We start from the raw sequence: 23,925 nt of genomic DNA, 5'->3' as shown, positions 1-23,925 counted from the left end.
CCTCTCTCCAGAGTTCAGGGTTTGGGTTAAAAGTTCTGACCCTTTAATCATGTGCTTGGCCTTTTTGGGGTGGCCAGCCCCCTGCTGGAAGCTATCTAAGGGCCCACCATAAGTCATCACATTAGCATAAACTCAGGTGTGGTTGAAAAGAGTTCATTATGAATAACAAGGCACTCCTACCACTCACAAAATTCCAAAGGTTTTTGAGGCCCTGTGTCTGGAACTGGAGACAGAGGCCAGAAATGTTTTTTACTTTATCACAGGCCACCTCATCCTTAACCGTGGATCCCTTACGACAAAATGAACATACCTGTGTGAGCATAATGGACACAGCAACATTTGGTGGAGGCAGGAGGGGAAGGGATAGAAAGCCTTCAGCTCAATTTCCTAATACATTGGACTATCAAAATGAGTATTATAATTTTACAACAATCTCAGTGTAATACTATAATGCATTCTGGTAGATGTGTCAAAGAAAAATTATTCTGACACTTGTAAAAATGGTAAGGAAGAGTTTCTCTAAGCCCATTGTAATAGAGCTAAGAGATTGAACTCAATTCCAAATTAGCAGAGACAGCTGGGGATTTATAGCTGGTGAGCTGAGTGAGGGGTCAGTGGATGGGAAATTACTAAGAGAGATATCGAGGGTAGGGGGATTCTTGCTAAATGGACTTAGCATGATTCTTTGCTAGAACTGGACTTGGCGGGTCAAAGGACGGGGGTCAAGGTTGAGGCCTGGTCTAGAATTTGGTCACGGAGGGAGTCTTTGTGAGGTCCTCCTCTTGTTCAAGGAAAGAAGTGACATGCTTCTTTCTTCTGTACAATATGCATCCATTTCTCATGCGATTGCCTTTTGTTTATTAAGGACCAGCTGAGACTGGCATGTTGAGACTTGGTAGTAGGGAATATTTGATGGATGGCATGAGCCATCAGGTAATTAATAAGGAGGATCGCTATGAAAATAAAAGAAACGATTAATGGTTTGAGCAGACTATAAACCCAGTTTCAGCCAACACTTAGTAGAGAAGATTTCTAGACGCTGGGCTCAGAGTCTCTTTGGACGGTGGAATAAGCATGGCGGTGGCAAGCTGACAGACTCACTTGTTTGCAGTTTGAATGTTTTTGGTGATGGTGCAGACATCAGAGAGGTTTTGGTACAATTGCCTCCAGTCATGGCTTTTTCCTGGAACCGAACATAGAAGATGCGAGTGTTCTGGTGCACTTCCTAGAGGCCCGCACAGCAGCAGCTGAGGATGAAAGATGCCCACCCATGACCGGCTGCGGTGATGAGCTTTTGGGGTTTAGTTGTCTGGGGTTTAGATTTTGAGGGAAAAGTCCAGCGCTGAGACAATCTAGAGCTCAATAAGGATCTGGGCAGTCAGGTTTTTTGTTTTTTTGTTTTTTTTTAAAAGTCTTTATTGGATTTGTTATAATATTGCTTCTGTTTTTTTATGTATTTTTGTTTGGCTGAGAGGCATGTGGGGTCTTAGCTCCCCAACCAGGGATCAAACCCATACCCCCTGTATTGGAAGGCAAAGTCCTAACCACTGGACAACCAGGGAAGTCCCAGAAGTCAGCTTTTAGTTCTCAGTGATGAGAGCAGGAGAAAAATTGGAAATGTTTGAAGAATTGTAGCCAGGTATTGAAGGAAGCTAGAAAAATCGAGACTCTGGTAGGGTCTGACAAAGCCAGCAGGATCCCATCCAGTAAGCGGGTAAGTGACAAAGCCTCAAAGACAGTGAGCAGGGCCAGAATCTAATAACCCACCGGGTGGGCTGTAGTTTTCTGTTGAAATATAAAATTTCTGTCCACAGTCACTCCCCTTCTTGATCAAAGGTAATCAAAGTAAGATTATTCTCATTTACAAAATGTCTGCTCTCATTAGATTTGGCCTGACTGGGACTCACCTCGTGGCCAAAAAACCCAAAACAAACAAACACACAAACACCAAACCAAACCAAACAAAAACAAAAACATAAAAACAAACAACAAAAAAAAGATTTGGCCTGATTATTTACATAAGTGCAGCAAGAATGGTAATTGACCACATGGGCCTTTTGGGGGTTTGCTTTGCTGGAATTTTCCACACAGAATCTCAGATTGGACTTTTGAAAGCCTCCTGAGGCTAGGAAGCCAAGCAAAGAACATGACACCAGACTTTGCCTGCAGTAACTGTAGAGCTGGGTGAATTCCTCTCTTTCAGATCTCCCCAGTATCCTGTTTCCCAGACCACCCAGGAAGTGACCTTCCCTCTCACCTGGAAGGCTGGGAACTCTGTAAGCCAGGTACCAGGCAGGTTTTCCCAAGAGGGCTTGTGAGCATTGGTCCATAAAGTCAACCTCAGTTCCTTAAAACTGGCCACATGTGATTTTGTGCACATCATTCCATGTGACATTCCAGTCAAATGGCTTGACTTGGTTATGTAACCAATGTTTCCAATTACGTCCTATTAAAAGGAGGACAGAGTGGGGTTTTTTGTTTGTATTTTGGGTGTTTTTTTCCAGATCACTTGGCATGTGGCATCTTTCCCTGACCAGGGATCTAACCTGCACCCCCTGCATTGGAAGTGCAGAGTCTTAACCACTGGACTGCCAGTCCCAAGGAGGGCAGATTCTTTTCAAATCTATATAAATAATTATATTGCCATGAAAATAAGAATACTCAATAGGAGTTTCTGAATTCTGGGAAGACCAAGCAGGAAGAAAAAGATAAATATTTCATTTCCGTTTACAAAAATATAGTCTACTAAATTGTTAGGAGTCATAGATAATGAGAAAATAGAAAGGAGTTCTTTGTGTCTAGAAACAAAACCATAATCATCCTTTTTTTGTCCATTCAGTCATGTTATAACTTCTTATTTTGTTTGCTCTTCGCTTTGAAGCTTTATAAACCCATCTGCTTCACCACAGAGTTCTGGAAAGCCCCACTCAGTCCAGTGGTACTATCTCCAAGTTATGTAAGCAATGCCTTCAGACAGTTGTGCCCAGATCAGCTGTCAGAGTCCTTTCCGTGGGTCTCTGAGACCATCGCTTTTGATGAGGACAGAGCACTTTGGCCTGTAGCTGATTGCAAATGCTTTCAGGGAAGAATCAGAATGAAACAAAACTATCTATGGAATACAAAAGACTTAAAGATCTGATGAGACAGCTATATGTAAAAGAATGAAATTAGAACACTTCCTAACACCATACACAAAAATAAACTCAAAATGGATTAAAGACCTACATGTAAGGCCAGACACTATAAAACTCCTAGAGGAAAACATAGGAAGAACACTCTATACCATACATCAAAGCAAGATCCTTTTTGACCCACCTCCTAGAATCATGGAAATAAAATCAAGAATAAACAGATGGGACCTAATGAAACTTAAAAGCTTTTGCACAGCGAAAGAAACCATAAACAAGACTAGAAGGCAACCCTCAGAATGGGAAAAAATAGTTGCCTATGGAACAACAGACAAAGGATTAACCTCCAAAATATACAAGCAGCTCATGCAGCTTAATACCAAAAAAGCAAATACCCCAATCCACAAATAGACGGAAGACCTAAATAGACATTTCTCCAGAGAAGACATACAGATGGCCAACAAACACATGAAAAGATGCTCAACATCACTAATCATCAGGGAAATGCAAGTCAAAGCCACAATGAGGTATCGCCTCACACCAATCAGAATGGCCATCAACACAAAATCTGGAAACAACAAATGTTGGAGAGGGTGTGGAGAAAAGGGAACTCTCCTGCACTATTGGTGTGAATGTAAGTTGGTACAGCCACTATGGAAAACAATTTGGAGGTTCCTTAAAAAACTACAAATAGAACTACCATATGATCCAGTAATCCCACTCCTGGGCATATACCCGAAGAAAACCATAATCCCAAAAGAAACATGTACCATCATGTTTATTGAAGCACTATTTACAATAGACAGGACATGGAAGCAACCTAAATGCCCATCAACAAATGAATGGATACAGAAGATGTGGCATATATATACAATGGAATATTACTCAGCCATAAAAAGGGATGAGATGGAGCTATATGTAATGAGGTGAATAGACCTAGAGTCTGTCATACAGAGTGAAATAAGGCAGAAAGAGAAAGACAAATATTGTATGCTAACTCACATATATGGAATCTAAAAATGGTACTGATGGACTCAGGGACAAGACAAGAGCAAGGTCGCAGTTGCAGAGAATGGACTGGAGAACTCGAGGTTTAGGGGGGTGGGGGGTGAAGGGGAAGCTGAGATGAAGTGAGAGAGTAGCACAGACATATGTATACTACCAACTGTAAAACAGATAGCCAGTGGGAAGTTGCTGCATAACAAAGGGAGTTCAACTTGAGGATGGATGATGCCTTAGAGGACTGGGGCGGGGAGGGTGGGGGGAGTCGAGGGAGGGAGGGAATACGGGGATATGTGTATAAAAACAGATGATTGAACTTGGTGTACCCCCCCAAAAATAATAAATAAATAAAATTAAAAAAAAATTTTTTAAAAAAGATCTGATGAGACTGCATTACAAAAATTGGCACAACTGACAGGAAATATTTTTGTGGTATAAAACATTTAAAAATAACTGGAGTTATGACTGATAACATTATATTTTAGTTGTCTAATAGGCAAAGAACTCCTGGAACATTTGATGGACAGGGAAGTAAGATACTGACAAATTTCTAGGAACATCAGATAATTTCTAAATTATTTATATTAATAACATTTTATCCATACAAATATAACCAAGGGAAGATTAAGCATCAATTCTTATTTGACAATACTTCCTATATAAAATAAATCTCATTATTTTTGATGTCTCTGTTTTTATGAGGTGAAAGAATCAACCCATTCTGATTTTCCAGGGACCCTCTGGGAAATCTCAATGTCTGTTTGAGATCCACAAGATTTCTTTAGTATTTGATTTGGGAAGGCCCTGTTATCAGAAATATCAAAAGGTTTGAAGACTTGACTAAATAGGATCATAGGTCGCTATGAAACAATACTCAGTTACCTATTTAACCAAAGTGACAATGCAAGACTTTAAAAGTAAATATAGGTGGTACCACAAGTATAAGGAGAAAAAAAGCTCCAGCTCTTTTAAAATGAGAAGACTTCGTTCTCTTAAATAATCAAGAACATGATAAAGTCAACCCCCAGCACAGGAAATTATTCTGATAAAACACAGGTCTTTTGTTTTCTGGGCAGATCACTCACAAGGTAAAGAGGGCTCTTTTATAGTCTCTTACTAAGAGCAGACCAATAAACTGAGAAAATGTCATCTTTTTAACTGACAGAAAACCAAATTCTAGTTTGACATCAGTGTACTGTTGATACTAAAGTTCATTTAAAAATGTTATAAATAAATCCATCCAACCTCAGCCAGCTTTGACCGTGCAGCATAAGATTCCTTTTGTTCTACACAGACAGCTGTGCATGGTATTCTGTTTTATAACAGTCTGTTCAAATTCACTTGTAGTTAACAGAAAGTTTAAATCTATCTGTATCTATATTTACACTATATGATTCCCTTTCTACAAACCTGACACGTTCAGCACTCATCTGGGTTTTGTCCTACATTTTTCTCCTCCAACTGGAACAACCGGGGTTTTTACTGTAGGGCAAGCTGCTTTTTACCTTTTATAAAAGCATCTTACTTTCCTTGTGTACTTTTCCTCATCAAAGTCCATCCCACTTTCCATGCATACATTGTATAAAAAATTATTTCCTTTCACCCTTATTGTTTCTAATAATTTCATTTATATATTGATCATAATTTTTAACTCAGTAACTTTTATTTTACAGAGAAAGCTAGGGAGTAGACAGCTGTGAACTGTCCGCCGTGTACTAGCATTCTGTAGCAGGCTGGCAAATTTCATGACTATACTATCTCACAACTTTCATAGTCTATGCTTCCTCAGAGTACCATTTTTCAATGAAGCCAAAAATAAAGTTTATTAACAGAATAAAATATATTTAGAACTTTGGTAATATTTAAAAACAAGAAGCCAAAGTATATAAAAGTAAACTTATGCTTAGTCATTAATATTTCAGTAGTTTCTACTTAAAAATGATCTGGGTATTTAATGAATATCTATTACTTAATTGAGCAAAAGTCTAAAGTTATAAAGTACCAAAAAGATTTTGGAAACTTTTTAAAGCAGACATGATATAGAACATAATAATACTTTAAAAGTCCTTTCATAAAACTTTTATTTCATTTACATCAACTTGATACATGTGGTATTAACAAATATGATTGGATTAATCATGAGAATTTCATAAAATATTAAACTAAGCTTGTTATCCTCTCACGTTATTTTCCTGTTAACTGTTTTTATAGCACATATATGTTAGGGAAGTACCTCCAAAATCACAGAAGCAGAAGAAAATTTAAATACAAAATATATATATTTTTACTGCTGCATTTGATATGCATGAACTAATAGACATCAAGCAATTCATTTTTAGTGCATCTTTTCTTGTACATTTGTTGAATTTATAATTTTTATAATCTTAAACAGCTAGTAGGTATAACATAGCTTATTTGACTTGCAAATCTAAATAGGATAAAAATGTTTGCTCATGTGATTCTTAATGCTGATAACTCAGAAGACTTAGCTTTTTTTTTTTTAATTAAATCAACAACATTAATCTGGTCTTATTTACCAAAGATTTAACCAAATCACATGAACCCGAGCAGCATTTGGGTTAGTTTCTATATGTATGCGAGTTTTAGGAATGTTTCATTTATGTAAGTACTTATTTATGTCTAAGTCAATTATACTAGAACAAGCTTCTTTATGGGATTTTATAAATTAATTTGAGAATATCTGGAGGTAGGAAAATATCATATACATGTAGCATAGTACATCCACCCATCCATCCATCCATCCATGAGCATTCAGGAAGATGCAAATAGAGCTTTGAGCTTTCCTTGTGACATCCTAGCCCTGTGTCAGGCATAAGCACAGGGCTGCAGACGTCACTGGTTTATGAAAAGAGTTGGCTCTTGTCTTTGCCCCACTTTCTATTTTTACCTGAATTGTGTTTCTGGCAGATGAGACAATCAGGTGCTCCAAGGGAAGGTTAGGCCTTCCCACCAACACTGTGGAAGAGACTTTCAAGATCTTCTTTCGTCGTGACGTCTGATAGGGGCTGTGGACTAAATTTCGGTTGAGGTGCTGAGGGGATACCAAGAAGCTTCTGGGCATCCCCAAAGCTCGTCTAAGAGGATAAAATACTCAGTCTGCTTCCGTTTAGCCTTCTCAGCCTGAGGTGGTTGCTTTTAGGGTCCCTGGTCCCTTGAGAGCCCCCCACTGGAAGCGGGCAGCCTAAAATTTGAGTGACTGTAGGGATCTGAGGGCTGGAGTGGGAAGGGAAAGGTCCAACAGGCGAACGGAGGGATGGAGGATGCTGGGGCTTGAAGAGGGATGTATCAGACAGAGGATTCAAGGAGCCTGGGGGAAAGGAGGAAGGAGAGGAGGAGACGAGAAGGGAGAAGACTTAGATGAGCCACTTGCGGCTCTTAAGCTTCCCAAAGAGGCCATTGAGGTTCCAAACTATGCTTAGTAGCATCAAGGATGTTTACTAATGAAGGATTTGCCAACGAGGAGGGAAGTGGATGGGTTGACGCCATGGTGGCCAACCATACAGCCAGTGGGAGTCTTCAGAGCAAGTCAAAAGAGTGAGACTTTCCCATGGGGAAGAGCAGTGTGAAAGTAATGGAAACAAAGGAAGACAATCCGAACAGGGTGTCTACGAAGCAAACATGCCCTAAATAACAAAGACCTGAATCCCAACCAAATGAGACCCCAGTGAGGACGTCCCATGTTCTAAAGCAATGGTGCCTGTTACAGACTACATTATGCCCCCAATTCACAACCTTCAGTACCTCATAATGTGCCTATTTGGAGAGAGGGTCTTTAAAGAAGTAATTAAGGTTAAATGAGGTCACACGGCTGGGTCCTAATCCAGTCAGAATGATGTCCTCCTAAGAAGAGGCAATTTGGATTGACAGAGACACCAGAGGAGCTTGCCACAGAGGGATGACCACGTGAAGGGGCCGCGAGAGCATGGCCGTCCGCCAGCCAAGGAGAGAGGCCTCGGGGAGAATAACCCTGCAGCCACTTTGATCTTGCACTTCCAGCCTCCAGGACTGTGAGAAAGTACATTTCTGTTATGTAAGCCATCTCGCCTGGGTGTGGTATTTTGTTACGGTGTCCCTAGAAAACTAATATAGTACCTTTCAAAAAGAACCTCAGGACTCTAACTCAGCCTCAAGAGAATTCTGAGAACCCCAAGAATCAGGACATGTCCCTGCCGGGCAGCCCTCCACTTGCATGGGCTCACTGTGGGACCACCATCAGCCGGCCAGGAGTGAAGGCAAAGGCTCCCCAGGTGCCCGTGGGCTTGGCGGCCAGATCCTCTAGAGTCATGGCGCCAGGCTGTCAGACACAGAGTATTCTGACGGCTGTTTAACTGGCAAGAAAGCCTTTATTCAAGACTATTGCAATAGGGGTCAAGAGTGATTGCAAGAGGCGAGAGCCGGACCTCAGCTCCTACTGCAGCAGAGACGGCTGGGGGTTTACGTCCAACGAGCAGAGTGAGGGGTCAGTGCATGGATGTTTACTGAGAGGAGACGTCAGTGGTGGGGGGATTCCTGCTGATGGGGGCCGCAGACTTGGACGTGGAGGTGGAACCTGATCACATAGCAAGCGTGGGAGGAGTCCCAGTAAACTGAGGTAGCAGGATTCTTTGCTAAAACGAGGTGACACAGACCAAAGACAGGACTGGGGTCAACGTCGGAGGCCCGGCTGAGAACAGGGCTCAGAGGAGCCTGCGCCGAGTTTGGCCCAGGAGGGAGTCTTTGTCTGGTGTAAACTGGGAGTGAGGGAAGTGGTGTGCATAGCTGGATTCCCACTCCGTCATCCACAGCCCGTTCAGCCTGGCGTGACACTGTCTGAAAACGCCTCCCAGGGCAAGTTCGCTTCGGTTCACAGGCTTCTGCTTGATCTTGTCCTCCTGTTTCAAGAGCAGGGGTGGTCTCAGCAAAGTGTGGCCCCACGCCTTCTGGCACCTGGTGGAGCTTGAGATGGCTTCGTAAGGGCGCCCCTTTTGAAGCATGCCTGTGACCTTGGATTCCCTTCCTTGCATTTATTCTTTGACCGTCAGCATTATTTCTCCTTTCCGTTTATATCCACATTCCCACCTTTGGAAGGGACAGTAGGCTTAGGCCACTGCGCTGGCCTATACTGCAGGCAGCGATCCTGGCCTGTGAGTCCTGCCCGCCCCGTCTGCTCCTGTCCACACAGGGCAGGCTTCCACGGCTGCGGAACTAGCCGGCTGTTTCTGCCATTAGAGAGTAGGGCAGTATTTAGCGTGAATCCCGATTTTGCCAGATGAAGTGAAAGCACAACCTGCCCCATTATGCCCTTAGGAATTCTGACATAAAGATTTAAAAATACTTACAGTTTCCTGCTTCTGGTGCTTACAGTGGCAGGCCTGGTCCCGCAAGCATCGCATCAGCTGTCGGGGAGGGACAGGTGAAGTGACGTGGGGAAGAAAGACGGTGTAGTCCTCACACAAGCGTCCGCTCGCCTTGGCAAGCCTGAGGCTCCAAAGGTACAAAGGAAGGCCTGGGAAAGCCGGTCACGGCTCCGTAAAACGGGGAGCTGAGACCAGTCCCCTGCCCCAGGCACGCGGGGCCCCTCCAGACAGGAAAGTGGGTCACTGTCCAAGCTGGGAGATTTTCCTGATTACTGTGGGATACAAGGTCGCAGCGTCACCGAAGGGGCAGGAATGATCGAGTCTGTGTGTTTGAGTCACTGGGGTTCCTCCCTCCTAGTGTCCTTTGCCAAATAGCCCAACACAACAGGTAACTGAGAAACCCTATAGAGGGCCACTCAGGACTCTGAACTGCAGGAATGAGCCTGAGGTTCTGGCAGGCAGTGAGGCAGTGAGAGAAAAGGGGCTCTGGTTATCAGGCTAATCCCGGGCCAGTGACAGCGGTGAGGGCCGAGGAAGCTCCGTTCCAGTTGCTTCTTCCTCCTCTCTCTCGGGCAGGGGCGCCTCCGCTCTAGGACTGGATGGCCATCACTCTGCGGCAGGTGATGAGACCTGGGTCCCCTTTGCACTGCACACCCCTGTTCTGCCTCCTCCTCCCAGCTGCGGGACCTGGGGTTCGGGTGGGGGTGGCATCTGGATGCCTTGAAGGGCATCCCTGTCTTCTGGCCTCCTGCTGGGCTCGGCGCAAGGGAAATAGCTGTCAGACGGGCGGGTGGAGGTGCGCGCTATTCCCGCCATCCCCTGCTGCGGTTTTGCAGGGCCTGTGTCCCTCCTGAAGGTCGTGGCTTGCCCTGGTTCGGGATTTCCCGCAGAGTGTTTATTTCACCCTCGGTGCTCGGGGCTCTGGTGCATGTTGGCTTCTGGTGCTTCAGCAAGGCGTGCAGGTCTCTCTCAAGCCTCCTGCACTGGCCCTGGGTGCCCATCCATTTCCAGCTGAACCTGGAAAGCTGCCCTGGCTCTGTCCTCACCAGCCCGTCGGAGCTCTTACAAATACCTGACATTCAGCTACAAGCTCATTCACTTATAACTGTCTCCCCCGAAGGTGAGCTCCGAGAGGCAGAGGCAGGGCTGGCTGTTGGGCTCACCGCACTCTCTGCAGAGCCTGGCCCAGCAACCAGAGCGTAATGGAGCTGGGGAGTGTGAAGCAGGAGGCCTGGTGACCACCCCAAACCCTGCAGCAGAGGCCTGCTGCTGGGAGATAAATGAGGGGAGATGGGTTGCCAGGGGGGATCATTCCGGGCAGAAAAGACACATTGGAGATGGATGAGAGCAGACCCAGCCTGTGGCGAAACTTCCTGTTTGTGGTTGACCATCCGCAGAGTTGGTGGTGGATTCTAGCAGGACTATGCGAGAATTGTGGAGTGAGGCTGCCTGCAGGAAACACTCCTCCCAAGGTTTCAGCCCCAGAGGAACCTGCTGCCGGGGCTTCACCCTCCCCCAGGAAATGGGTGGATTGAGGGGCTCTCCAACTGAGAGCAGGCTTATATCATTCAGACGTGCAAGCTTAATGCGCCTCTTTCAAACACGGCAGCGAGAATATAAACTGGCAAAGCCTATTGTGAAGGAAATTGGCAACATGTATCAGGAAGTTAGAAAAATATTCCTAAACTTTGTCCCCAAAATTGCAATCCAGGATATATATATATATATATATATATATATATATATATATTAGCTCTTTATTGGAATATAATTGCTTTACACTCTTGTACCAGCTTTTGAGGTACACCAAAGTGAATCAGCTGTATTTAAACATATATTCCCATTACCCTCCCTCCTGTGACTCCTTCCCACACTCCCTATCCTGGCCCTCTAAGGCATCACCCATCATCGAGTTGATCTCCCTTTGTTATACAGCAACTTCCCACTAGCTAGCTATTTTAGTGTTGGTAGTGTATCTATGTCTATGCTACGCTCTCACTTCGTTCCAGCTTCCCCTTCGCTCTACCATCCCCCCCAACCCCGTGTCCTCAAGTTCATTCTCTGCATCTGCATCTTTATTCTTGCCCTGTCACTGGGTTCATCAGTGCCATTTTTTTTTTTTTTTAGATTCCATGTATATGAGTTAGCATACAGTACTTGCTTTTCTCTTTCTGGCTCACTTCACTCTGCATGACAGACTCTAGGTATATCCACCTCATTACATATAGCTCTATTTCATTCCTTTTTATGGCTGAGTAATATTCCATTGTATATATGTGCCACATCTTCTTTATCCATTCATCTGCTGATGGGCATTTAGGTTGCTTCCATGTCCTGTCTATTGTAAATAGTGCTGCAGTGAACATTATGATACATGTTTCTTTTTGGATTATGGTGTTCTCTGGGTATATGCCCAGTAGTGGGATTGCTGGGTCATGTGGTAGTTCCATTTTTAGTTTTTGAGAAACCTCCATACTGTTTTCAGTAGTGACTGTACCAATATACATTCCCACCAGCAATGCAGGAGGGTTCCCTTTTCTCCACACCCTCTCTAGCAGCTATTATTTCCAGATTTTTTAATGATGGCCATTCTGACTGGTGTGAGGTGATACCTCATTGTGGCTTTGACTTGCATTTTTCTAATGATTAGTGATGTTGAGCATCTTTTCATGGGTTTATTAGTCATCTGCATGTCTTCCTTGGAGAAATGTCTATTTAGGTCTTCTGCCCATTTATGGACTGGGTTATTTGCTTTTTTGGTATTAAGCTGCATGAGCTGCTTGTATATTTTGGAGATTGATCTTCTGTCAGTTGCTTCATTGGCAAATATTTTCTCCCATCCTGAGGGCTGTCTTCTTCTCTTGTTTATGGTTTCTTTCTCTGTACAAAAGCTTTTAAGTTTCATTAGGTCCCATTTGTTTATTTTTCATTTTATTTTCATTATTCTAGGAGGTGGGTCAAAAAGGATCTTGCTTTGATTTGTGTCATAGAGTGTTCTACCTATGTTTTCCTCTAAGGGTTTTATAGTGTCCGGCCTTACATTTAGGTCTTTAATCCATTTTGAGTTCATTTTTGTGTATGGTGTTAGGGAGTGTTCTAATTTCACTCCTTTCCATGCAGCTGTCCAATTTCCCCAGCACCACTTATTGAAGAGAATGTCTTTTTTCCATTGTATATTCTTGCCTCCTTTGTCAAAGATAAGGTGCCCATATATGCATGGGTTTATCTCTGGGCTCTTTATTCTGTTCCATTGATATACATTTCTGTTTTTGTGCCAGTACCATACTGTCTTGATCACTGCAGTCTTGTAGTATAGTTTGAAGTCAGGGAGCCTGATTCCACCAACTCCATCTTTCCTTCTCAAGATTGCTTTGGCTATTCGGGGTCTTTTGCATTTCCATACAAATTGTAAGATTTCTTGTTCTACTTCTGTGAAAAATGCTGTTGGTAATTTGATAGGGATTGCGTTGAATCTGCAAATTGCTTTGGGTAGTATAGTCATTTTCACAATGTTGATTCTTCCAATCCAAGAACATGGTCTGTCTCTCTATCTGTTTGTATCATCTTTGATTTCTTTCATCAGTGTCTTATAGTTTTCTGCATACAGGTCTTTTGCCTCCTTAGGCAGGTTTATTCCTAGGTATCTTATTCTTTTTGTTGCAATGGTAAATGGGAGTGTTTCCTTAATTTCTCTTTCTGCTCTTCCATTGTTAGTGTATAGGAATGCAAGAGATTTCTGTGTGTTAATTTTGTATCCTGCTACTTTACTAAATTCATTGATTAGTGCTAGCTAGCAGGTTTCTGGTAGCATCTTTACGGTTTTCTATGTATAATACCACGTCATCTGCAAAGAGTGACCCTTTTACTTCTTTTCCAATTTGGATGCCTTTTATTTCATTTTCTTCTCTGATTGCTGTGGCTAAAACTTCCAAAACTGTGTTGAATAGTAGTGGTGAGGTTGGGCACCCTTGTCTTGTTCCTGTTCTTAGAGAGAATGCTTTCAGTTTTTCACCATTGAGAACGATGTTGGCTGTTGGTTTGTCATATATGGCTTTTATTATGTTGAGGTAATTTCCTTCTATGCCCAATTTCTGGAGAGTTTTTTTTTTTTATCATAAATGGATGTTGAATTTTGTCAAAAGCTTTTTCTGTATCTGTTGAGATGATCATGTGGTTTTTATCCTTCAACTTGTTAATGTGGTGTATCACATTGACTGATTTGCACGTATCGAAGAATCCTTGCATTCCAGGGATAAACCCCACTTGATCATGCTGTATGATCTTTTTAATGTGTTGTTGTTGGATTCTGTTTGCTAGTATTTTGTTGAGTATTTTTGCATCTATATTCATCAGTGATATTGGCCTGCAATGTTCCTATTTTGTGACATCTTTGCCTGGTTTTGGTATCAGGGTGATGGTGGCCTCATAGAAGGAGTTTGGGAGTGTTCCTCCTTCGGCTATATTTGGGAAGAGTTTGAGAAGGATAGGTGTTAGCTCTTCTCTAAATGTTTGATAGAATTCGCCTGTGAAGCCACCTGGCCCTGGGCTTTTGTTTGTTGGGAGATTTTTAGTCACAGCCTCAATTTCTGAGCTTGTGATTGGTCTGTTCATATCTTCTATTTCTTCCTGGTTCGGTCTTGGAAGATTGTACTTTTCTAAGAATTTATCCATTTCTTCCAGGTTATCCAATTTATTGGCATATATTTCTTTATGATTTCTTTCCTTCTGCTCACCTTGGGGTTTTTTTGTTCTTCTTTCTCTGATTGTTTTAGGTATAAGGTTAGGTTGTTTATTGGAGATTTTTCTTGTTTCTGGAGGTAGGATTGTATTGCTCTAAATTTCCCTCGTAGAACTGCTTTTGCCTGCGTCCCATAGGTTTTGGGTCATTGTGTTCTTCTTGTCACATGTTTCTAGGTATTTCTTGATGTCTTCTTTGATTTCTTCAGTGGTTTCTTGGTTGTTTAATAATGTATAGTTTAGCCTCCATGTGTTTGTATTTTTTACAGTTTTTTCATGTAATTGATATCTAGTCTCATGGTGTTGTGGTCGGAGAAGATGCTTGATACGATTTCAATTTTCTTGAATTTACCAAGGCTTGATTTGTGACCCAAGATGTGATCTATTCTGGAGAATGTTCCATGTGCACTTGAGAAGAAAGTGTATTCTGTAGTTTTTTGATGGAATGTCCTATAAATATCAATTAAGTTGAGATGATCTAATGTGTCATTTAAAGCTTGTGTTTCCTTATTTATTTTCTGTTTGGGTGATCTGTCCATTGGTGTAAGTGGGGTGTTAAAGTCTCCTACTATTATTGTGTTACTGTCGATGTCCCCTTTTGTGGCTGTTAGCATTTGCCTTATGTATTGAGGTGCTCCTATGTTGGGTGCATAGATATTTACAATTGTTATATCTTCTTCTTGGATTGATCCCTTGATCATTATGTAGTGTCCTTCTCCTTGTCTCTTGTAATAGTCTTTAAAGTCTAATTTGTCTGAGAGGAATATGGCTACTCCAGCTTTCTTTTGATTTCCATTTGCATGGAATATCTTTTTCCATCTCCTTACTTTCAGTCTGTGTGTGTCCCTAGGCCTGAGGTGGGTTTCTTGTAGGCAGCATATGTAAGGGTCTTGTTTTTGTATCCATTCAGCCAGTTTTTGTATCCATGTCTTTCGGTTGGAGCACTTAATCCATTTACACTTAAGGTAATTATTGACATGTATGTTCCTATGACCATTTTCTTAATTGTTTTGGGTTTGTTTGGGTAGGTCTTTTCCTTCTCTTGTGTTTCCTGCCTAGAGAAGTTCCTTTAGCAATTGTTGTGAGGCTGGTTTGGTGGTGCTGAATTCTCTTAACTTTTGCTTGTCTGGAAAGCTTTTGATTTCTCTGTCAAATCTGAATGAGACTCTTGCTGGGTAGAGTATTCTTGGCTCTAGGTTGTTCTCTTTCAAGACTTTCAGTATATCCTGCCACTCCCTTCTGGCCTGCAGTGTTTCTGCAGAAAGATCAGCTGTTATCCTTATGGGTTTTCCCTTATATGTTATTTGTTGCTTTTCTCTTGCTGTTTTAATACTTTTCCTTTGTGTTTAATTTTCATTAGCTTGATTAATATGTGCCTCAGTGTATTTCTCCTTGGGTTTATTCTGTATGGGACTCTCTGTGCTTCTTGGACTTGAGTAATGATTTCCTTTCCCATGTTGGGGAAGTTTTCCACTGTAACCTCTTCAAATATTTCTCAGACCCTTTCTTTTTTTCTTCTTCTTCTGGGATGCCTATGATTCAAATGTTGGTGTGCCTAATGTTGTCACCAAGGTCTCTGAGACCACCTTCCATTCTTTTTATTTTTCTTTTTCCTTTCCTGCTCTGTGGCAGTTATTTCCACCATGCTATCTTCCAACTCACTTACTTGTTTTTCTGCCTCAGTCATTCTGCTGTTTATACCATCTGGAGTATTTTTAATTTCAGTTATTGTGTTGTTCATTACTGTTTGTTTGCTCTTTCGTTCTTCTATGTCCTTATGAAATGTTTCTTGTATTTTCTCTATTTCGTTTTTGAGACTTCAGATCATCTTTACTATCATTACTCTGAATTCTTTTTCAGGCAATTTTCCTATTTCCTCTTCATTTATTTGGTCTTGTGGGTATTTATCTTGCTCCTTTGCCTGCAAGGTGTTTCTTTGTTTCCTCATTTTGTCTAATTTATAGGATTTGCTGTCTGCTTTCCCTATGCTGCCTAGTAGTAATTCCTCTTGTTTCTGCCCTCTGCCCCCTGTGTTGGGGTTGGTCCAGTGTCTTGAGTAGGCTTCCTCATGGGAGGGTCTGGTGCCTGCTTTCTGGTGTGTGGATCTGAGTCTTTTCCCTCTGATGAGCAGGGCTGTGTCAGGTGGTGTGTTTTAGGGTATCTGTGAGCTTAATATGGGTTTAGGTAGTCTGTGTGCTGATGGGTGGATTTGTGTTCCTGTCTTGTTTGTAGTTTGGTGTGAGGTGTCCAACACTGGCAGTTGCAGGCAGTTGGGTGAAGCCAGGTCTTACACTCTGATGGGGGGCTCTGTGAAAATTTTCTGCAGCTCATCTTCCCTGTGGCCTAGGACTCTCCGGTGGTCTAGTGTCCTAGATTCGGTTCTTCCTGCACAGGGTCTCCAATTTGACTTCTGGTGGAGTAATCCAGACTTCAGAGGTCACCAGTTATGTCGGGATCTTTGCAGTCCTTTGTGATATCCAAGGATTTCTGCTGGTGTTCAGCTGGCCTTATGTGGGAATTATTGCATCTCTTGATGTATTCCTGATTCATCTGTGGAGAGGTATGGATTCCATGTGCTTCTACTTTGCTGCCATCTCTTGCCTCCCCCAGTCCAGGGATATTACCTTCAGAAGATGATCTGTTCAGGGGGCACCATTCATTCCTCTGCTCATTCATTCATTCATTCGTTGTGTTAATTTAGCACTTGCTACTCAGCAGTCAGTGTCCCAGCTACTTGGAATACTGAACTGAAAGAAAAGAACTCTCTTTGCCTTAATGGAATCTTCAATTATAATTCGAGGAGACAGACAATAAATAACAAATAAACAAGTTATAAATAAGTACCTTACAGAGATATCAGAGGTGCTTGAGAGAGAAGAAAACCTGATGCAGGGACTTCACAGTGGAATCTGTGTCAGGGTGTGGGTGGAGCTGCAATTTTAAATTTAATTTTGTAATTTCAAATTTAAATTTTAAATGACCTCTGCTAGAAAAGGGAGCATTTGAGCAAAGACAGAAAAGAATGTGAGAAGTTGGCCATGTGGCGATCTAGGAGAACAACTTCCCACAAGGAGGAGAAAACAAGTAGTACAGAATGTGCCTGGAATATTCCAGAAGCAGGGAGGAGGGGGCTGGTGGGAGGGAGTGCAGGTCAGAGTTGGAAGCCGGCTCCTCCTGGCAGAGTCCACTGTGGGTCTTTGTGTGGGTGAGGTGGCTGTGATGTGATCCAGAGGCAGGAGAGGGTGTGTCTGGGAGCCTTGAGGTGCCTGTGAGTGGGAGCAGTGAGTGCATCCCAATATACTTTGAGGGTAAAACCAACAGGATTTCCTTATTAACAACTGACAAAGTTAGTAAAAAAAAAAAAAAAATAAAGGGTAAGGAAATGGTTAAGGAGATCATGGTGAAACTGCACAACTCAGATTGGGACTTGAACCAATGGTCTTCTACTTTATTTATTTATTTATTTATTTATTTATATTATTATTATTTTAAAAAATTTCTATTTATTTATTTTATTTTGGCTGTGCTGGGTCTTAGTTGCAGCATGTGGGATCTTTTTTTAGTTGCGCCATGTGAACTCTTAGTTGTGGCATGCATGTGGGATCTAGTTCCTTGACCAGGGATTGAATCCAGGCCCCCTGCATTGGGATCATGGAGTCTTACCCACTGGACCACCAAGGAAGTCCCACCCACGGTCTTTTAATTGAGATCACACATCTGGTCTCAGGACTTAATGAAGCTCAGGTTCTTGATGCCTCATCACAGAAAGAATTCAGTGGGAGACAAAGTGAGAGGTAAGAAGTGGACTTATTTAGGGAGGTACACATTCCACAGACAGAATGTGGTCCATCTCAAAAGGCGAGAACAGACTTGGGAGAAACACACTCCACAGACAGAGTATGGACTCTGTCTCAGAAGGTGAGAGGCCCCCAAATATGGGTGGTTAATTTTTATGGGCTGGGTAAGTTCATAGGCTAACAAGTGGGAGGATTATTCCAACTATTTTTGCGGAAGGGATGGAGATTTCTGGGGTTTGGGCCACTGCCTACTTTTTGGCCTTTCATGGTCAGCCTCAGAACTGTCATGGCTCTGGGAGCTGTGAAATTTAGCTGATGTATTACAATGAGCGTATGATGAGGTTCAAGGTCCCCTGGAAGTTGAATCTTCTACCATCCTGGATCTAATTGGCTCTAGCCAGTTGTTGGTTTTTTTTTTAATGTTTCTTTTTTTTTTTTCTAGCCAGTTTTTGTCATGTCCTATGGCTACGTTATTCTTTTAAAGGTTGTGCCCTGCCCCCTTCCCTCTTGTTTCATTGGGGCATGCAAACACTGGAATATTTTACAGCTGCTCAGTTACATGAGAGGTTTTTATGTGCAATGTCTTTGTATCCTGGTCAATAAAGAACATGTGTGTGCACGTGGCACACACATACTTGCATACACCCTTGTGTCTGGGATGGTGAAATGGTGGAGGAGGCCTGTTTTCCTCTGAGTTTTAGTTTTCTGAGCCTCCCTGATTCCTGGCAGACTTGTGCTCTTTAACTCAGTGAACAATGACATACTCAGGCCCCGGGAGCTGCCGTCACCTGCCAGTCAGGAGAAGTGGAAGAATCCAGAAGCTCAGGGCACCAGGTGGACACTCCATGACTCTGAGAACACTGGGAGCCAAGGGGCAGGAAGCAGATACAAGCGTATCTGTGTAACAAATGCTCTATTCCTGTTAATACTGTTTTGGAACCAAACTTGGGTCCACTTGCCCAACCTGCAACAAAGCCAATCCACTGACCCAGGTTGGGATTGAAGGAGGGTACAGCGTTTATTGCAGGCACCAAAAAGGAGAACAGGCAGCTCATGCTCAAATGACCTGAACTCCCCAGTGCCTTTCAGGGAAGGGTTTTTAAAAACAGTGTGAGAGAGAGGGTCTCAGGGTACATGTTCAGCTCACGCAGAGTTCTCTGCTTGGTTGACAGGGAGGTAACCAAGTGAGGTCACAAGGGTCAGCATGATCAGTTCTCAAGTTCCAGCTGTTCTGGGGGCTAAGTGCTGGTGGTCCACATGCAGTTAACTTCTTCCACCTGGTGGGGGCTTTTGTATCTGCAAAACCACTCAAGGACATGGCTCAGCATAGTATCTATAGCCCTTGAGGAGGAGCTAAAAATCTTTGATTTATGGTTAAATTATTATTTTGTCATGCTTGACTGTTTTCCTTTGTTTCTGCATTTCTCACTTCTCTGATTCTCATAGCTCTTTGAAACTGTCCCTGGGAAGAGATGGGTGTGGTTACCTCCAGTATTTTTGTTTTTTAATTAGGCCAATAGCTTTATTGAAAGGCAAGAGCAGACACCCCTAACCCCCATGGTCCTGGCAGCACTGGCTTCAGGCTCTGAGCATCCAGGCATCCTGCAGACTGATAGCTACCTCTAGTTTTCAGAAGTGAAAACCAGGGCTCAGAGAGTTGAAGAAACTTGCTCTATCGTGTCTGTGACCCTTGGGGCCCAACATTTCCTGTGCTCAGGGTTGGAGGGCAAAGTCTCTTGAGGGCTGGGTTCAGAGGCAGCCAGACCTCCTGGGGGTGGCTGGTGGTCCTCCTGGTTCCCACTGCCCCTCCCTCCCTGAGATGGGGGGAGGCTGGGAGGCGTATGCTGTGCAGGAGCAAAGGGAGGCTGGGTGGGGCTGGGCAGGGAGGAGCAGGAGGAGGGGCCCAGGGCTCTGAGTTTCCATTTCCTATAGCCCTGGTGAGGGCAGGTAGGGAGGGGAGGGGTAGAGGAACCCCTGCAGATGGAGTGATGACAAAAACCTGGACTCTCTACACTGGTGACAAATCAAATCTCGGAGACAGAGTTTTGGGTGAAATAGAGAAAAATAGCTTTATTGCTTTGCCAGGCAAAGGGGGCACAGTGGGCTCCTGTTCTTGAAAACTATGTGTCCCCACCCAGGGGAGTTTGGTGAGAAGTTTTATAGTTCAAGTGTGGGGCTGCTGATAAGATTAGGGTGTGGGCAGGGCCTGCATTCCTTTAATCTCATCTCTGGTAATCTTTATTTATTTATTTATTTACTGGCTGCATTGGGTCTTCACTGCTGCACAGAGGCTTTCTTTAGTTGCGGTGAATGGGGGCTACTCTTTGTTGTGGTGCGCAGGCTTCTCATTGCAGTGGCTTCTTTTGTTGCACGGGCTCTAGGCACACTGGCTTCAGTAGTTGTGGCACAGAGACTCAGTAGTTGTGGCTCATGGACTCTAGAGCGCAGGCTCAGTAGTTGCGGTGCACGGGCTTAGTTGCTCCAAGGCATCTGTAATCTTCCTGGACCAGGGCTCAACTGTGTCCCCTGCCTTGACAGGCTGATTTTTAACCACTGCACAACCAGGGAAGTCCCTCTGAAAAGCTTCTTGTTGAGCTTCTCTGGTTCCTTATTCTGGCCTCAGGTGACATCTTCCATTTGCTGGGTTTTAGTTCTGAAAAGGGCTTAAAGACAATGTTATGTGTCTCCCTGAGGCAGAACCCAAGAGTGCACTGCTGTTTCTTGGCTGCTCCCCCCTCATCTCTGCATCCCTTCTCTTCCTGGATTAGCAACTGTTTGAATCTGCCCTTTGGGACTCAGGGAACGTCATGCAGCTTTGAGGGGGACCGAAAGGTTTCCGTGCCCAGAGCCCCATAGTGTCCTGCTGGGATTCAGGAGGGGAGGGGAACAAGGGGGCGGAGGGGAGGAGAAAGGAAAGGAAAGCATTTCTGGGGCTCTGCCCTGACACTTGCTCCCCTGGCACCTGCCCAGGCTGCAGTGAGGTGCCAGGGGTGGCGCTGTCCAGCCTGGGCACACTCTGGTCGGGAGTCCAGACTCTCCCGTCTCAGTCCCAGGGCCCGAGTGATGCCTGCCATTTCTCTGTAGCCACATTCAGCTCCATCCTATCTGGCCCCTGCCCCCTCACCACCCCTCCCAGGCTTCTCTGTCTCCTGCCTGAACCCACCGGCCTCCAGGAGGAGGGTCCTGCCCGGCGTCTGTCCTCCTTATGCTACAGGAGAAGGGGGCACAAGAGGATGGTTACATGCCAAGTCTTGGGCAAGTCCCTGGCACAGGCCACCAAGTGAGGCTCCTTGGCTTCAAACAGGAAAGAATTCAAGAGTGAGTCAAAGTAGAGTGAAAGCACATTTACTCAGGGAGATACACTCTCCATAGACAGAGTGTGGGCTGTCTCAGAGTGAGAGTGGGCCTGGGTTGTGGGGGTGGTTAGTTTTTATGGGCTGGATTATTTCATAGGCTAACCAGTGAGAAGATTATTCTAGTTCTTTGGGGGAAGGGGCAGGGGTTTCCAGGAGTTGGGCCACTGCCCACGTTTTGGTCTTTATGGCGGCCTCAGAGCTGTCATGGCACCTGTGGGGGTGTCATGTAGCTGATGTATCCCAATGAGCCTATGATGAGGCTGAAGGTCCACTGGGAGTCGAATCCTCCAACATCTGGGACGTACTTGATTCCAACCCGTTTTTATGACCTTGCATGACTATGTCATTCTTTTAAAGGCGGTACCCGGCCACCTTCCCTCCTGTCTCGCTCCGAGGGCACTTCTGTGGTGTGCAGGGCTCTTGGTGCCTCCTCCTCAGCTCTTAGCATCGCCATGTTGCCCTGCTCCTGCTGTTGCAGGAAGGGGGGAGAAGGAAATATTTGGTCTTCAAAGGACACTTCCTAGAGGGTGAAAAGACAAGCGGCAGACTAGGAGAAGGTATTTGCAAATCCTGTGTCTGATGAGATACTTGTTTTCCCAATATATAAAGATCTCTCAAAACTCGGCTGCAAAAAGGCCAAGTTTTAAGTTGGGCAAATCATTTGAATGGACATTTCTCCAAGGAAGATGCACTCACAAAGGGCCAACACACACGTGAAAGGATGCTCAACCTCGTGAGCCGGCAGGGACACGCCAATCAAACAAACCACAGTGAGCTGCCACCGCACACCCCCCGGGGCGGCCAGCGCCAGAGAATCAGACACAAAAAGTGCTGGCGAGGATGTGGAGAAACCAGAACCCTCATGCCCTGCTTGCTGGTGGGGATGTAAAATGGTGCAGCCACTGTGGGAACAGCCTGACAGTTCTTCCAATGGTTAGAGAGCGTTTGTAGGACCTGACAGCTCTGCTACGAGGCATACACCCAAGAGAATGAAAAGCCTGTGTCCACGTAAAAGATGTTTACATGTGGGCCGAGAGCAGCATTGTCCATGACGACAGAGGTAGAAACCGCCGAAACGTCTATCAGCTGATGAACAGACACACTAAACGAGGCGTAACCTCACTATAGAGCCCTGTTCAGCAGGGAAAGGACGTCCTGAAACACACCACGCCACACACGAGCCTGGGAAGCGCTAGGGCGAGCTGAAGAAGCCAGTCACAAACGGCTCCGGGTTGGAGGATTCCACTCACAGAAAATGTGCAGAACAGGGGAGTCTGTCGGGACAGAGGCACGTTCATGGCTGCCTAGTGATGGGAAAGGGGGTGAGCCTGGGGTGGGCACGGATGGGGATGGGGTTTCTTTTCAAGGTGAGGCAAACACTCTAAAATGGATAATGGTAATGGTTGACATACCTGTGAGCGGGCTAAACTTTAGTGACGTCTATACATTGCTTGAGTGAATTGCATGGTATGGGAATTATATCTCAGCAAGGCTATTTAAACAAACAAACATGGGAACGACACGTTACAACATGCGTGATGCTGGAACTACTACGCCAAGTGAAAGAAGCCAGACACGAGAGGCCGAGGATGGTATGACACCTTTTCTATGACATGTCCCGAGTGCTGGGTGATTTCACGAGGCAGCTTAGCTGAGCTATGGCGTTCAGGTCCCCCGCCAACACCAGTCTATGTTGCCCTGAAGACCTTTTCCAACATGATTAGCTCCTTCACCCGGAGACTTTGAGCACAGCCGACGCCTCCCCCATGACGTGGGTGGGCCTCATGCAATCCCGGGAAGGCCTTCAGAGCAAAGACCCAGGTTCCCCAAAGCAGAAGAAAGTCTCCTTGAAAGATTACAGCACAGACACCCCACCTGAGTTTCTTGCCCACAGCCTTGCGGAATTCAGACTCAAGGCTGCAACACAGTTCTTAGCTGAATTTCTAAGCCGCCAGCCTGCCCGACAGATTTCAGACCTGCCAGCACCTACAAGCCTGTGAACCAATTCCTGAAAATCGCTCTCCCCTTCCAGTGTCTACTCTCTCTCTCTCCCCTCATCCCTCCTTCCACCCCCTTCTCTCTCATGACGTAGATTCATGTCTCCTACTGGTTCTGTTTCTTTGGAGAAGCCCGCCTGAGAGACCCAGCCCAGGCAAACCCAGAGACCGACGGCAGATCCATGGCACCGAGCCCGGTGGAGACGATGAAAGGGGAGGCACTGCTGGCTGGATGCGGGGCTCCTTCTGGGCTGTGAAATAGTCTGGAGTTACATAGGGGTGATGGGTGCCCATCGCTGGGAATGGACTAAGAGACACTGAAGCACACACTTTTACACGATGATGTGATGTTCTGTGAATTTTCTCTCAGGAATTTCAGTTCACGTATGGATTTAAAGGAGCAGGAGGAGGAAGAGAGCAGACGGGCTGATGTTCCGACCCGTCCACACCTTTTTCAGACACCGACTGCGATGGGCGCACGGAGAGTGCCGGCAGCAGGAGCCTGCACCTCTGTCCCTGACGTGTCCCAGCCGCCACCAGCCGGCCCTTCC

Source organism: Hippopotamus amphibius, chromosome 5 (assembly GCF_030028045.1).
Source record: "Hippopotamus amphibius kiboko isolate mHipAmp2 chromosome 5, mHipAmp2.hap2, whole genome shotgun sequence".
NCBI lineage: Eukaryota > Metazoa > Chordata > Mammalia > Artiodactyla > Hippopotamidae > Hippopotamus > Hippopotamus amphibius.
The sequence above is the reverse complement of the archived record's forward strand: the minus strand, read 5'-3'. Positions refer to the sequence as shown.